This window comes from Dasypus novemcinctus, chromosome 21 (genome assembly GCF_030445035.2).
Source record: "Dasypus novemcinctus isolate mDasNov1 chromosome 21, mDasNov1.1.hap2, whole genome shotgun sequence".
NCBI lineage: Eukaryota > Metazoa > Chordata > Mammalia > Cingulata > Dasypodidae > Dasypus > Dasypus novemcinctus.
In genome coordinates this window covers 79,050,831-79,066,906 of record NC_080693.1, presented here as the reverse complement: position 1 = coordinate 79,066,906, position 16,076 = coordinate 79,050,831, and the positions used below count along the sequence as shown (strand labels likewise).

Sequence of the window (16,076 nt, the reverse complement as noted above, 5' to 3'; positions counted from 1 at the left end):
GACTAGCAGAGGCGGATTTGGCTCAACCGAGAGAGCGTCCGCCTACCACATGGGAGGTCCAGGGTTCAAACCCAGGGCCTGCTGACCTGTGTGGTGAGCTGGCCCACGGCGCAGTGCTGATGTGCACAAGGAGTACTCTGCCACGCAGGGGGTGCCACGCAGGGGGTCCCCCACTAGGGGAGCCCCACGCGCAAGGAGTGCGCCCTGCAGGGAGAGCTGCACCACACAAAAAATGCCCAGCCTGTCCAGGCGTGGAGCCGCACACACCAAGAGCTGATGACACAACAAAAAAGAGACACAGATTCCCAGTGCTGCTGACATGCAAGCAGACACAAAGGAACACATAGCAAGGACACAGAGGGCAGACAACGGGGGTGGGTGGGGTGGGGTGGGGAGGGAGAGATAAATTATTAAAAAATAAATCTTAAAAAAAAAAGAGAGAGACTGTGCTCCGTTGCTTTCTTGGCAAGCACTGCCTCCGTCCCTGCTCACGCTACTCGAGTTAGAGTTGGGGTGTTGGTGGGGGAACCACGGTCTGGCCCAAATCCTGCCTCACAGCGGAGACAAGACAGGGCAGCAGGTGACTCCACTTGGGGGAAGGGATCCTTAAGCCATAGTGCTTCTAGGACAAGGGCTCACGCTGGTGTGGAGCGGACCACAGCCCGAGCTAAATAAAGCTGGCGTGACAAAGGTGTCATAAAGGTGAGTCGCGAGGTGGGGGAGGGGCACGTGGTTACTAAGGTGCGCGCACCTCACAGGCTGCGGTAATGGCTCGACTCCCCGCTCTGAGCGCGGCGCCGGGGCCCCACTGGCATGGGTCGCTGCAGCCCTGAGCCTCCGCAGTCATGTCCTGGCTGCGCCCCTGGGCACCACAGCTCCTCACGCTGCATCCGCTGCGGCTCCTGGTCCGGGCAGCTCAGGCTCTGGGTCCTCCCTGGACCCAGTCCAGGTGACCTCCCACCCTCCGGGGCCCACTGAGCCCGGGTCTACACCCTCCCCCAGTCTCCCACCTGAACCACCCCGTGTGCTTACACCCCCACCTAAGCCAGGAGACTTTGACTACTTGGGATCCTCGGCTCTGGCCCCTATGTTGGCCCGACCTCAGCAGTTCACTGAGCCTTTGGTTCCACTCTTGGACACAGATTCAGCTCTAGAGCTGCCCCCAGGGCCTGATCAGTTTGCTCTTCCACTTCTGGATCTGAATGATAACCTAACACCATCAAAAGCTCCTAGAGACAGATCCAGTGCTAGATTGGATTCAGAATCAGGCCCTAGCTATTCCTCCAGACAGCCTACCTCTGGACTTTCTAGAGAACTTAGATGAGCTTTCGGAGTCCCTTGAAAGGCTGAACTTTCCCCACATGAGTGGGAAATCCTAACTCAGCATCCAGAGCCTGCTGAGGAGCTAGAACAATCTCAAACCAAACAGGAAGCCCCAGCTCAGCATCCAGAGCCCCCTGAGAAAATAGAACCAACTCCAGCCCAGAAGGAGAACCCAGCCCAGCCCTCAGACACCCCTGGAGGGGCTGAACCTACTGCAGGCCAGCCGGAGACCCTAGCACAGCCCTTGGAAGCCTATAGGGAGCCTGAACCTCCTCCGGTCCAGCTGGATGCCCCAGCACAGCCCTTGGAGGCCCATGAGGAGCCTGAACCTCCTCCAGTCCAGCTGGATGCCCCAGCACAGCACTTGGAGGCCCCTGAGGAGGCTGAACCTCCTCCAGTCCAGCTGGATGCCCCAGCACAGCCCTTGGAGGCCCCTGAGGAGGCTGAACCTCCTGCAGTCCAGCTGGATACGCCAGCACAGCCCTTGGAGGCCCCTGAGGAGGCTGAACTTCCTCCAGTCCAGCTGGATGTGCCAGCACAGCCCTTGGAGGCCCATGAGGAGGCTGAACCTCCTCCATTCTGGCCAGAGGCCCGAGCTCAGCCTCCAGAGCCTGAAAAGGAGGCTGTACATCAACTACCAGGGAATCTTGTGGTGACTGTTAAACATCCAGATCTGGATGAAGCTCATTTTTCAAACTTTCCCAGTGTCACACTTAAACCTGTAGATCTACAGCTTACCATAACTCCAGAAGCCACTAGTGCTGGAAGTTCAACAGAGCAGGAGGTCCCAGCTCAGCATCCAGAGCTCGTTTATGACGTGAACTTTCTCCAGGCCAGCAAGAAGGCCCAGCTCAACTTCCAGAGCCCTCTGAGGAAATGGACCTTCTCCAACCCAAAAAGAAGCCCCAGCTCAACAATCAGAGCTGTCTAAACAGGTGGAATCTTCTCCAGTAGAGCAGGAAACATCAGCTCAGCCTCTGGAGCCTGCTGAACAGGTTGAAACTGCTCCAGGTCCACAAGAGGCCTCAGCTCAGTCTCTGCAGCTACCTGAAGAAGTTGAACCTTCTCCACTCAAGCAGGAGAGTACAGGTCCAGAGCCCCTTATGGGGGTTATAACTCAAACACCAGCTCCAGGTCAGGTCCAGCTAATTACTCAAACTTGCCAAGTGATACACTTGGAACTGGGGATCTACAGGTTACCATAATTCCAGAGCCCACTAAAGAGGCTGAACCTTCTCTAAGCCAGCAGGAGACCCCGGGTCAACCACCAACACCCCCTGAAGAAGCTGAACCTTCTCCAATCCTACAGGAAGGCCCACCTCAACCTCTAGAGCATTCAGAAGAAGGTGGACCTTCCACAGGCCAGCAGGAGGTCCCTGCTCACCCTGCAGATACCTCTGAGGAGATTTCTTCTACAACCCCGCAGGAGGCCCTAGGTCTACCACTAAAGCTTCCAACTCACCCTCCAGAGCCTCCTAAGGAGGATAAACCCTCTCCAGATCAACAGGAGGAGTCAGTTCAGCTTTCAGAGCCTACAGGGGAATTGGAGCTATCACTAATGCAGCAGGAGGCTCCAGCTCAGCCTCCAGAACCTCCTGCAGAAGCTGAATATCCACAATCCAGCAGGATTCCACAATTCAGCCTATAAAACACAATGAGGAGCTCAGAGCTTCTCCAGGCCAGCCAGAGTCCCCATTTCAGCCACCAGTGGCCCCTAATGAGGTTACAACTCACCCTGGACTGCATCATGAGATGACAGTTTACCCTCCAGGTGTGCATCAGCCTTAGCATGTAAAATTGCCCAATGTTATAGTTAAGCCTGTGGCTCTGATGCCACTACAGAGGTTGTAACACCTATGACCCAGCAGGAAGTCCTAGCTCAGCCACCAGAGCCTCCTAAGGAGAGTGAACCTTCTCCAGTACACCAAGAGGCCCCAGGTTACCCTCCAGAGCCCCCTGAGACAGTAGAACCATCTACAGTACAACAGGTGACACCAGCTCAGCCCCCCGTTCCCCTCAAGGAAGGTGAACTTTTGCCTGTCAAGAGGCTCATACCTCACCTCTGAAGCCCACTAAGGGAGAATAACATTTTCCAAACCAACAGGAGTCTCAGGCTTAGCCTCCAACACCCCTCAAGGAAGTTGAACCATCTCCAATCCAGCAGGAGTCTTACTTTTATGCTCCAGAGCCCACTGAGGTTGAAACTTCCCCAGCCCAGGTTGAGACTCCAGCTCAACCTCCAGAGCCTCATGAGATGGAAATTTTACCTCCAGGTCACATTCAAGCTCAGCATCCAGTATTCCCCAATGTCACAGTTAAACCGGTGGATCTGCAACTTACCATAACACCAGCTCAGTCTCCAGAGCCCCCTGAGTAGTTTGAACCATCTCTAGTCCAGCAGGTAGTACCGCCTCAGTCTCTGGAGTCCCCTAAGGAGATAGCACCTTCCCCAACTCAGCAGGTCCATCAGGAGTCTCAGGATCAACCCCCAGAGCCACAAAAGGATCAGGTGGTGACTCTTCAGCCTCTTGGTTAGGGTGAAGCTCAACATTCAAACTTGCCCAGTGTCACCCTTAAACCTGTGGATATTCAGGTTACAATAACTCCAGAGCCTACTGAGGAAGGTGGGCCTTCTCCAGTTCAATATGTAACTCTAGCTTTTCCTCCAGAGCCTGCTGAGGAGGTGAAACATTCTGCAACCCAGCAGGAGTCTCTATCTTTGCCTACAGAAAATTCTATAGAGATTGGACCTTCTCCAGTCCAGCAGGAGTCTCCAGTTCAGTTTCCAGAGCCTGCTACAAACAGTATAGCTTAACATCCAGTGCATCAAGAGGTGACAATTTCACCTCAAAGTTAGGATGAGGCTCAGCATCCATTCACAGTTAAACCTGTGGATCTGGAGCCTACCATAATTCCCGAGCCCCCTAAAGAAATTGAATTTCCTCCAGTTCAGCAAGTTGCCCCTGCTCAGACTCCAGAACCCCTGAAGGAGAATGAACCTCCTCTGGGCCAGCAGAAACCCTCGGCTCCATTTCCAGAGCCCCCTAAGGAAGTAGAACCTTCTCCAGTCCTGCAGAGGCCCCAGGTCACCTTCCAGAGCCCACTGAGAAAGAGGAACCATTTCCTGTCCAACAGTTGATCTCAGCTCAGCCTGCAGAGCCTTCTAAGGAGATGGTATCTTCTCCAATTCAGCAGGAGACCCCAGCTCAGACTTCAGAGTTTCCAGAGATTGTGGAATCTTCTTTGTTTCAGCAGGTAACCCTAGCACCTCCTGCATATCCTCCTGAGGAAGTTAGAACTTCAGAACCCACTAAGGAGGTTGGATACTCTACAGCTCCACACAAAACTAAAGCTCCTTTTTCAGGCTTCCTGAGATGACTCCTCCACCTTTAGACCAGGTTCATGCTCAGCATCCAAACCTGACAGAAGCCACACTGAGACCTGTGGATTTGGAGTTTTCCATAACTCCAGAGACCAGTAAGGCAGTTGAATATTCTACAACCCTGCACAAAACTACAGTTTCTTCTCCAAAGCCCCCTGAGTTGACCCCTCCACCTTCATTTCAGGTTCAGGCTCACCATGCAAACCTGACAGAAGTCACAGTTAAACCTGTTGACGTGGAGCTTCCTGCAACTCCAGAACCCACTATGGAGACTGCACCTTCTCCAACCAAGCAGGAGTCGCAAACTCAGCCTCCAGGACTTTCGAAGGAGACAGAAATGCAACCTCTAGTTTTTCAGGAGCAGACAGTTCTGCCTACAAGTAAGGCGCAAGCTCAGCAATCAAGCTTGTCCAGTGTCACGGTTCAGCCTTCAGATCTGAAGCTTACCATAAATCCAGAACCTACTACAGAAATTGAACATTCTACTGCCCTGCAGAAGACTACAGCTCCTCCAACACACCTTCAGGTGACTTCCACCTTCAGACCAGATTCAGGTTCAGAATCCAAACCTGACTGCAGTCACAGTTAAACCTGTGGATCTGGAACTTACCATAATTCTAGAACCCAATACAGAGGTTGAACCTCCTCCAACCAAGCAGGATCAAGTTCAGCATTCAAATCCAAACTTGCCCAGTGTCACACTTAAACCAAAGGACCTGGAGGTCACCATAACTCCAGAACCCATAATGGAGGTTGAACATTCCTATTCCCTGCCTGGGGTAGAACTTCCTCCTCCAAACCAGGTTCAGACTCTGCATCCGGACCTGACTATAATTCAACCTTTGGATATAGAGCATTCCATCACTCAGCACCCAAGGTCATCTGAAGCAGGTGTTGTCCCTCCATCTACACTATATTCATCAGTGCATTCTACAAATTACCCCCCCCCCCCTTGAACAGGCATGGACAGGTTTACCTACACATCAGGAACAGACTTTTGCTACAAATTACCCCCCAGAACAGGCATGGACAGGTTTACCTATGCAACAGGAAGAGACTGTCACTGCAAATTACCCTCCAGAACAGACACAGATGTGTTTAACTGTGCATCAGCAACAGTCTCCCAGCCCAGAAAAGGCGTATATGGGTTTAACTGTGCAACATGGACAGAATGTCACCACGACCATCAACATCTGTAAGCTCTCTATCTGCAAAGATGAGACGCTGGCCTGTGCTGGCTTGAGCCTGCAGCAGAGGCTCCACAGAGTCCCTGTGCTAGAGCCCAGCACCTACAACGGCACCTTCACCATCTTGTAAGAATTGCCTTTCTTCTTCTGGCCTCCACACTCTGCCTCTTAAGCAGACATAGCAGCCTCTTCAAGGTCTTCTTGGGCCTGCTTCATCTCCCCAACCGACATTGGCTTAACTGTCTATTTCTATCTTTTCTTTGCAACTCTCCTTCTTATTATTGTGCCCCTTTGTCCAGTTCTGCAGTTGTGATTGCCTTTATTCTTTTCCTTACCCATAATTTTTAGCATCCCATTTCATGCCTTAATCTCTGCTCTACTCCCCTTTTTGCTCCATCCTCTTACAGAAGCATGTCCCTTTCCCCACCTCATTGCTAATGATACAACAAAGTGGTTAAGAGCAGAAATTCTGAAGTCAGGCTGCCTGGGTTTGTACCCAGCTCTCTCATTTATCAGCTTTGTAACCCTGGGCGAGTTATTGAACCCTGTGATGCAGTTTCCTTAGCTGCAAAATTGAGATGATAGTAGTTACTATCTCATAGGATTGTGGCATGATTTAAATGAGTTAATACATGTAATATATCATATACCTTACATAAATGTGAATGTTAGCTATTATTAATATTCGATCACTCGGTAATGCTCAAACCTTGTCTTTGTCCCTGACTTTCTATATATAGCACCTGTTAGTGCCCAACCCAGCGCTAGGTACTGCGGGAGCCACAGAAGCATAAGACATTGTCTCAGGAACCTGACAATGATAGGTGAGAAGAAAGGGAATAGGCATAAAAAGGGAAGTGATATACTAAAATAGATGCAGACCATAGATGCTGTAATTCACCAAAATCTGTAATCACCATGGTGTGCAGGTAAAAAAATCCTGCAGGTACAAGGTAAAACCTTGGCTTGGGCTTAAAGAGGGGCTAAGATTTGGTAAACAGAAAAATAGGGAGTATAACTAGGCTAAGGCTGAAGGATGATCAGAATTTAGTAGACTAATCTGGCTGCAGAGTTGGGATAGGAAGCAATGAAAGATAAGATTATGAAAAATATTGAGTATCAGCTATAGGGGTTTGAAAGTTATGCTTCAAGATATAGAGCTATTGAATGTTTTCATGTAAGAGAAATTATTAAAATAGGAAGATTATTTTTAAATCGATATGTAGAACAATCTAGAGAGAAGAAATCTTGATTTGGGGAGACCAAGTAGAAAGTTCTAGTAAAAGCTAAGAATAAATGAGAATGAGTTGAATCAAAGTGGTTGTGGTAGGAATGAAAAGAAACTATAAAGGGAGAATGGACAGTGTTTGGTGATTAACTCTAGGAGTTGCGGACAGGGTAAACAGGAAGAAGAAAAACCAAATATGAAACAAAACAAAACAGAACAAATATGACTCCAGTGGATAATTAGGAGAATGATCGTGAATCAGCAGATGGAAATATCGCTGTCAGGAAGGAGAGCCAGCTTGAGGGACATGAGTTCAGCTTTAGGCTTCTTCTATAGGTGAGCATAAAGCAACAAGAAGGCTCCTGATTGAGTGCAAGGGTCCACTGGGCAGATGGGCAGACAAGTGTCTGTTTTGACTTCTTTCTTTCTTTTTTTTTTTAAATTTATTGAAATATATCACTCACACATAAACGTATATAAACAATAAGTGTATAATAGTTGTGAACTTGCAAACCAAATATCTATAACATATAACATGACTTATTTCTGACATCCCGAAAAACAATGTGTCACCTCTTTGATTTTATAAACTGAGTAGATAAGTTGTTGCTGAAGGAAGAGAACAGAGCTAAAGGTAAAGATTCAAAGTCCTCCATGGAGTTAGTGGTCACAACTGAACCTCGGGCATTTAAACTTCTCTTCGACATGTGTCATTCATAGATATAGTCCACTGCATTAAAAAAAAAGTCACAAGTATGTGGGATAAGTGAAAGTGAAAGTTCCTCTGCCCCTTCTTCCCGTTCCTGCCTTCCCCCATACCACACGTAAGATGACTCATGTTACCATTTTCTGTGTGTCCTTCCTACAGATGTCTTTCCTTTGCATTGACATACGTATATGTATTCTTATGTACTTTTCCCCCTAATTAGGTAATACTAGACTCCTTGCTCAATGATTTGCACTTTCTCTGAGCAATATGTCTAAGAGATCTTTAGGCATCAACACATAATCTCTCCAATTTCTAATTGCCCTTGCCCTCCCGATACCTGGAAAGGTGTGAGCAGAGGGCACTTAGCCAAAGTTTTGGTGTTTCCTGGCATGTGGTTTCTTTATACTTACTTGTTTATAATGACAAAGGAGAAGAAATTGGGCTAATAGTAAAGTTTCTGAGGAGATGGCTCTATCATTTGTGCCACTGATCCCATAGTATTTCTTTATTAATTGTGCAAATTTGGAAGCTGACCACTGTAGAAATTGGAAAGCTGGTGTTTTCTGCTTTTAAATTATTTCCCATGAGATTGCCATGATTCTTTACACTTAGTCTTTTCATTCTTTTCCTACTTATTCAAGGATATGAAATGTGTTTCTTCACAGAAATTTTCAAGGAAACTCTATTTCTTACATTGATGAAAATATATGGAAGGGATATCGTTGGGCTAAGAAACTGTGAGTATATTCTCTCCAAATGTGACTACAGAAAACTAATTGCATTGTAAGACCTTTCTTGGTCCAGAGTTTTGAGGTCCATACCTCTGAGAAAAGGTATTTTCCCTCCTCTATATCCAAAATCGACCTCTACTGATGGCAACTTAATGGTTATTTTACAAATAAATATGGTAGACCATCTTCAAAATAAGAAAGAGGCCATTTAAATTTGTTTTTCATTATACAAGTAACAGATGATTATATTCTCAATGTATACAAATGAAATAACAGGTATAGTAAAAATCCTCTTCAGCTCTTAATCCCCCACCCCTGAAATACTGTTACTCTGAGTTTGGTTTATGTCTTTCCAGACCTTCTGTCATGCATTTGCCTACATACATATTTACAATAGGTTCATTATGCAGTTTTTTCTCTTCCCTATATAAACTGTACCATCCGGCAACTTGATTCTTTCACTTCCTGATGTCTTAGATTTCTTTCCTTTCCAGTCTACAGAGAGTTACCCCATTCATTTAAATTCCTGCATAGTATTCCATAGTATTGCTGTATCACAGCTTATTTAATGATTACCATATTGACGGATGTTTACAGTGTGTCCAGTAGCCTTATGATGGGCATTGCTGCAATGAACATCCTTTACGTACTTCTTTGTGAACATGGGCAAGTGTTTCTGGAGAATAGACACCCGGGAATGAAATTGTTGGGTGAAGACTATGTAAATATAAAATTTTAGTTGCTCTCCAAAAAAACGTACCAACACACACTCCAATCATCAGGACAGGGCAACATTCATTTCCCCACTCTTCCACCACTTTATTTTTATTTATTTATTTATTTTTTTTACTTACGGGAACTAATCCTTTTTTGCAGAGATTTTTATTTTATTTTATTTTATTTTTTTTATTGACTTTGTAATAATATTACATTAAAAATATATCTGTGAGGTCCCATTCAACCCCCCCCCCCACCCCACCTCTCCCCCCCCCCCCCAGCAACACTCATTCCCATCATCATGACACATCCATTGGATTTGGTAAGTACATCTTTGGGCACCTCTGCACCTCATAGTCAATGGTCCACATCATGGCCCATACTCTCCTCCATTCCATCCAGTGGGCCCTGTGAGGATTTACAATGTCCAGTGATTGCCTCTGAAGCGCCATCCAGGGCAGCTCCATGTCCCAAAGACGCCTCCACCTCTCATCTCTTCCTGCCTTTCCCCATACCCATCAGCCACCATGTCCACTTTTCCCAATCCAATGCCACCTCTTCTATGTGGACATTGGATTGGTCGTGTCCATTGCATCTCTATGTCACGAGGAGGCTCAGATTCCACATGGATGCTGGATGCAATCCTCCCACTTTCAGTTGTAATCACTCTAGGCTCCGTGGTGTGGTGGTTGTCCTTCTTCAACTCCATCTTAGCTGAGTATCTTCCACCACTTTATAGTCTCCATCCTTTTCCTGACCTGATGGGTTAATAAAAGTGATGCCATCTAAATCAGTATTCTCATAATTATGAGTTTAAATATCTTTAAATTATATTTTATTTTCATCTTTATTGCCATAGCATATATACAACATAACATTTCCTGTTTTACTCACATTCAAATACACAATTCAGTGGTGTTGATTGTATTCATAATGTTGTGCTATACTATCACGACCATCCATTACCAAAACTTCTCCATCATCCCATATAGAACCTTTGTACCCATTAAGCATTAAGTCCCTGTTCTCCACCTCCATGCCTACCCCTTGTACCCTGAAATCCACTTCTATCACTATGAATTTGCATACTATAGTTATTTCATGTCAATGAGACCATACAATATTTGTCCTTTTGTGTCTGGCTTATTTCACTCAGCATGATGCCTTCAAGGTTCATTCATGGTGTAGCATGTATCAGAACATCCTTTGTTTTTATGGCTGGATAACATTCCATTGTATGGGTTTTTTTTTTTACATTTTTTTGGTCTATTTATTTTTTTAGTGTTACATTAAAAAAATATGAGGTCCCCCTATCCCCCCCACCGCCTCCCCTCACTCTTCTCCCCATAACAATAACCTCCCCCATCATCATGAGACAATTATTGCACTTGGTGAATACATCTCTGAGCACCGCTGCACCTCATGGTCAATGGTCCACACAATAGCCCACACTCTCCCACAGTCCATCCAGTGGGCCATGGGAGGACATACAATGTCCAGTAACTGTTCTTGCAGCACCACCCAGGACACCTCCAAGTCCCGAAAACGCCCCCACATCACATCTCTTCTTCCCACTCCCTACCCCCAGCAGCCACCATGGCTACTTTCTCCACACCAATGCCACATTTCTTCAATTACTAATCACAATAGTTCATGAATAGAATATCAGTAAGTCCACTCTAATCCATACTCTATTCCTTCATCCTGTGGACCTTGGAATGGTTGTGTCCACTCCACATCTGTATCAAGAGGGGGCTTAGATTCCACATGGATGCTGGATGCAATTCTGCTTTCAGTTGTAGGCACTCTTGGCTCCCTGGTGTGGTGGTTGACCTTCTTCACCTTCCATTGTATATTGTTAACACATTTTGTTTATCTATTCATCCACTGATGAGCGCTTGGACTGCTTTCGCCTTTTGGCTCTTGTGATTAATGCAGCTATGAACATCCGTGTACAGATTCTTTCCAAGTTCCTGCTTTCAGTTCTTTGGGGTATATACCTAGAAAATGGGATTGCCAGGTCATATGGAAATTTTATACTTAATTTTCTGAGGAACCGCCAAACTGTTTTCCACAGAGACAGCACTATTTTACATTCCCACCAACAATGCTCAAGCATTCCTCTTTCTCTGCATCTCTGCCAAAACTCGTTATTTTCCATTTTAAAAAAATAGGCATTCTAGTGGGTATGAAGTGGTACATTGTGATTTTGATTTGCATTTCCCTAATGGATAATGATGTTGAGCTTCTTTTCATGTGCTTTTTGACCACTTGTATATCTTGTTTTGAGAAATGTCTATTCAAGTCCTTGGTCCTTTTTTTAAAATTGGTTATTTGTCCTTTTCTTATTACATTGTAAAAGGTTTTTTCATATATCCTGGATAGTAAACCCTTATCAGATATATGGTTTCCAAATATTTTCTCCTTTTCTGGAAGTTGTCCTTTCACTTGTCCTTTGATACACCAAAGTTTATAAACTTCATTAATTCCAATTTATCTATTTTTTTCTTTTGTTGCTCATGCTTTCAGTATAAAGTCTAAGAATCCATTACCCAACACAAAGTCCTCAAGATATTCCTCGGTTTCTTCCAGGACTTGTATGGTTTTAGTTCTTAGATGTAGGTCTTTGATATATTTTGAGTTAATTTTTGTATATGGTGTAAAGGTCCACTTTCATTTTTTGCAAGTGCATCTCCAGTGATCCCAGAACCTTTTACTGAAGAGACTATTCTTTCCCTATTGAGTGAACTTGGCATCCTTGTCAAAAATCCATGAGTCACCATGGTAGAAAGGCAACCAATCTGGACAGCAGACAGCTGAGATTCTTCCTTAATATGGGAAAGGAGGAGGAGGAAAGGCCTTATAAAGGTCTACCCTGGGGCCCCACATTGTGCGTTTCTTGCCTGGAGCATACCTGCACCCATGTCTTGGGTGTGTACTTTCCCTTTCTCTCATTTTTCAATTTAAAAAAAATCAGTGACTCATAGATGTGAGGGTTTAATTCTGAAATCTCAGTTCTTTTCCACTGGTCATATGCCTGTCCTTATGCCAGTACCACACCGTTTTGATTACTGTAGCTTTGTATTAAGTTCTGATATCAGGAAGTAGGAGTCCTCCAACTTTGCTCTTCTTTTTCAAAGTAGCAACCTTTGGCTTCATTAAGTCTTTCTGTTATTTGTCTACTCTTTATTTCATTTCTCTCCATTCACATGTTCACGATTTACTTCCTTCTGCTCGGTTTGGGTTTAGTTGGCCTACTTTTCCAGCATTTACAGCTATAAATTTCCCTCTGAATACTGCCTTTATTGCAGTCCATAAGTTTGGGTATGTTGTATTTTCCTTTTCACTTGTCTCAAGAGATTTCCTAATTTCCCTGGTGATTTCTTCTTTGATCCATTGGTTAAGAGTTTATTAATTTCTGCATATTTGTGAATTTTCCATTTCCCTCTCTGCAATTGATCTTTAGGTTTATTCCATTGTGGTTGGAGTAGATACTCTGCATGATTTCATTCTTTAAAATTTATTAAGACTTGTTTTGTGACCTAACAAATGATCTATCCTAGACAAGGATCCATATGCTCTTGAGAAGAACATGTATTCTGCTGTTGTTCCATGAAGTGTTCTATATATATGTGTCTGTTAGAGCTCATTGGTTTATAGTATCACTCAAGTCTTTTATTTATTTCCTTATTGATTTTCTGTCTAGATGTTCTATCCATTATTGAAAGTGCTATATTGAATTCTCCTACTATTAATGTGGAACCTTCTATTTCTCCCTTCAAATCTATCCCGGGGATGAACCTCCCTGGCACCGAGGGATTATTACCAAGTACCAGCTGATGATGTAACTAGAAAATAACCTTAAATACAAGGGTCAACTTGGACCAGCAGAATAGTTCAGTCTACATATAATACCAGGAGTTAAAAATGCTTTTTGACCTGAATCAAGGGGGAAATGGAAAGAACAAATGAGTTTATATGGCTATGAGTCTCCAAAAAAAGCTGGGAGGTTATCAGAGGGGTCGCCCTAATGCACACCTGAGCAGAGTCCCAGAGACAGATAAAGTAGATACAACCCTGGGTATTGGTTCTTCTGAGGGCTACAGAGACCCACAGGTTCTATGGTCATGGCAGATGGAGTTCAGTGCCATGTCAGTTGGCCCTACTTTGGAGTTGGTGTTTCTGTGTGATGGAGCTAGACTCAGATGTGATCTTTTTTCACAAGCTTCTCCTGTTATGTTTACCAGAACTGTAGTTGGTGCTGGGGTTTAATACATACCCAGAGGAGCTGAATCTCTGAACTCACCATTTGATAGCCAGGCCCTGAGCCTCAGCAGACTTCAGCTACTACACTCTGGTTTATTGGACTTACCCCACTCAACCAACATAGCTTTGAAGAATGTCAACCACCACACCATGGAGCCAAGAGTGCCTACAACTGAAAGCAGGTGGATTGCATCCAGCATCCATGTGGAATCTAAGCCCCCTCTTGATATAGATGTAGAGTGGACACAACCAATCCAAAGTCCACAAGATGGAGGAATAGAATATGGATTAGAGTGGACTTACTGATATTCTATTCATGAACTATTGTGATTAGTAATCGACGAAAATGTGGCATTGGTGTGGAGAAAGTGGTCATGGTGGCTGCTGGGTGTGGGGAATGGGAGGAAGAGATGAGATGTGGAGGCGTTTTCGGGACTTGGAGTTGTCCTGGGTGGTGCTGCAGGGACAATTACTGGACATCGTATTTCCTCCCATGGCCCACCGGATGGAACTTGGGAGAGTGTGGGCTATGATGTGGACCATTGACCATGAGGTGCAGTGGTGCTCAGAGATGTATTCACCAAATGCAATGAATGTCTCATGATGATGGAGGAGATTGTTGCTATGGGGGGAGTAGTGGGGTGACGGGAGTGGGGGGTATATGGGGACCTCATATTTTCTGAATGTAATAAAAAAAAAAAAAGGATGCCGTGGGAGTTTTCCCCAGGGTGGCCATGTGGCCAGATTACCCTTGCAATTTCTAACCTTTACCCATATTTTAATTTTTTAGCTGAATCTCTTTTTGCAAGTTTGTGTTAGGAGGATTTGGTCTGTTTTAAAAACTGTGAAAATAAAGTTCTTGTGGAAAGTGCGTTTCTTTAGCAGGGAAGCTATTGCTTAGGACCCCAGAGTCCATTAACTTTGTACAATTAACCTCTAATTACTTAATGGTCTGTTAATAACTGGTTTAACTGGAAAACTTATCAGACAGTAAAGTCAGAACTAAGGCTGTGCTTAATAATTCTGGAAGGATAGGAGGAAGAAGCACAATTTGACTTGGCAGCTTCAGGTTGGAAATCAATTTGGCCTATATCAAGTCCAGGCTGCCCCAGGTATCCTCAGCGGCAGGGGCTCTCTGATTTCCTGGGGTGGCAGGAATCAGAGAGCACCTAAACCTTTCCTGAGATTTAACTCAGGAACTTCTGTTTGGGTCAGTCTCGAACCCTGAAAAGTAGGGGTGCTGAGAACCAGAGCAGGAAACTGAATGGCCCCCATTCCTTGGGCCCATCCATTCAGAGAGCAGCCAAATATCTCCTGGGACAAATGTTCTCAGGTGCTTTGATTTGAGGCCACTGCTCAGGCCTCCTAGTCAGCTTGGGTCCATTTATCTGATATCCAGAATCAGATACTCCCAAGACCTGCCCACAAGGATGCTTATGGGCCACTGATGCCCTGAAAAGAAATATTCTCAGGATGCTGAGACAGGGCTTCAGCTCCAAATTATGTGGAACGGTGAATTTAGTCAGACTAGAATCCTGGGATGCCAGAATGGGCGACTAAAAAGTGCTTCTCATTCTTCCTAGAATAATGGGTGCAACCTCTAGCATACCAGCAGACTCTCCATTGGGGTGTGTTCTCGTGACTGGACAATCCTACCAACCGAAGGGTTGAAGAAGGAGAAACTGGTCTTCTGCAACACTGCATGGCCACAGTATAGCCTTGAAGGTGGCCAAAACTGGCCTGTAAATGGTACTCTAAATTATGACTGTGTTTTGCAAATAGACCTTCTGTGTAAGAAGGAGAGAAAGCAATCAGAGTTTTCATATATTCAGCTTTTTATGGTTTTATATCAGGATACGAGGTTAAGTGGATCTTGCAAGTTATGTTATGCTTGGGAAGTGAAACCACTCCCTAAAAGGGAGGGTGATAGCTTAGATGATCCCCTCCTCAGTTCCCCCCTCCAGCCTCTGCTTCCACGCCTCATGCCTATAGCTACCCAGTGGGTGTCACTAGAAGTGGAGGATCTTTCCACCCTAACAGGGAATGCAAAGACGGCCTCTACCCAATAAGGGAAGCAGCAAATGGAGAAGCAGGAACGATTAGAGTCCATGTTCCCTTCTCCATGACAGATTTAACTCAGTGCAAGGAACAGTTGGGGCAATTTTCAGAAGATCAGATAAGTTTACTGAGGAAATCCAGAAGTTACCCCTTAATTTTGAGCTAACATGGGGAGACGTGCATGTTATACTAGTCTCGTGCTGCACCCCTGAAGAAAAACGCCGCATTCGGGAAGCAGCCCAGGGGTGCACCGATGGGATGGCTGCCCAGCAGCCCCAGCAATATGCGGTAGGAGTCGTGGCAGTTCAGAGGCTGATCCTAACTGGAACTACCAAAGGGGCCAAGCAGACATAAGGAAAAGAGATCATATGATAGCATGCCTACTAGAGGGCATAATTGTCAAGTCTGTTAATTATAATAAGCTGCAGGAAATAACCCAGATGGAAAAGGAAAACCCTGCCCTGTTTCAAGGGAG

At 45.3% G+C, this 16,076-nt stretch overlaps 1 long non-coding RNA gene across 1 annotated transcript; it reads left to right on the top strand.

The window, feature by feature from the left end:
- The first annotated feature begins 817 nt into the window (after positions 1-817).
- Positions 818-15,341, top strand: LOC131275091 (uncharacterized). The gene is made up of 3 exons (XR_009182532.2): positions 818-6,018; positions 8,495-8,566; positions 15,127-15,341. It is a non-coding gene; the product is annotated as an uncharacterized lncRNA (long non-coding RNA).
- The last annotated feature ends 735 nt before the right edge of the window (positions 15,342-16,076 follow it).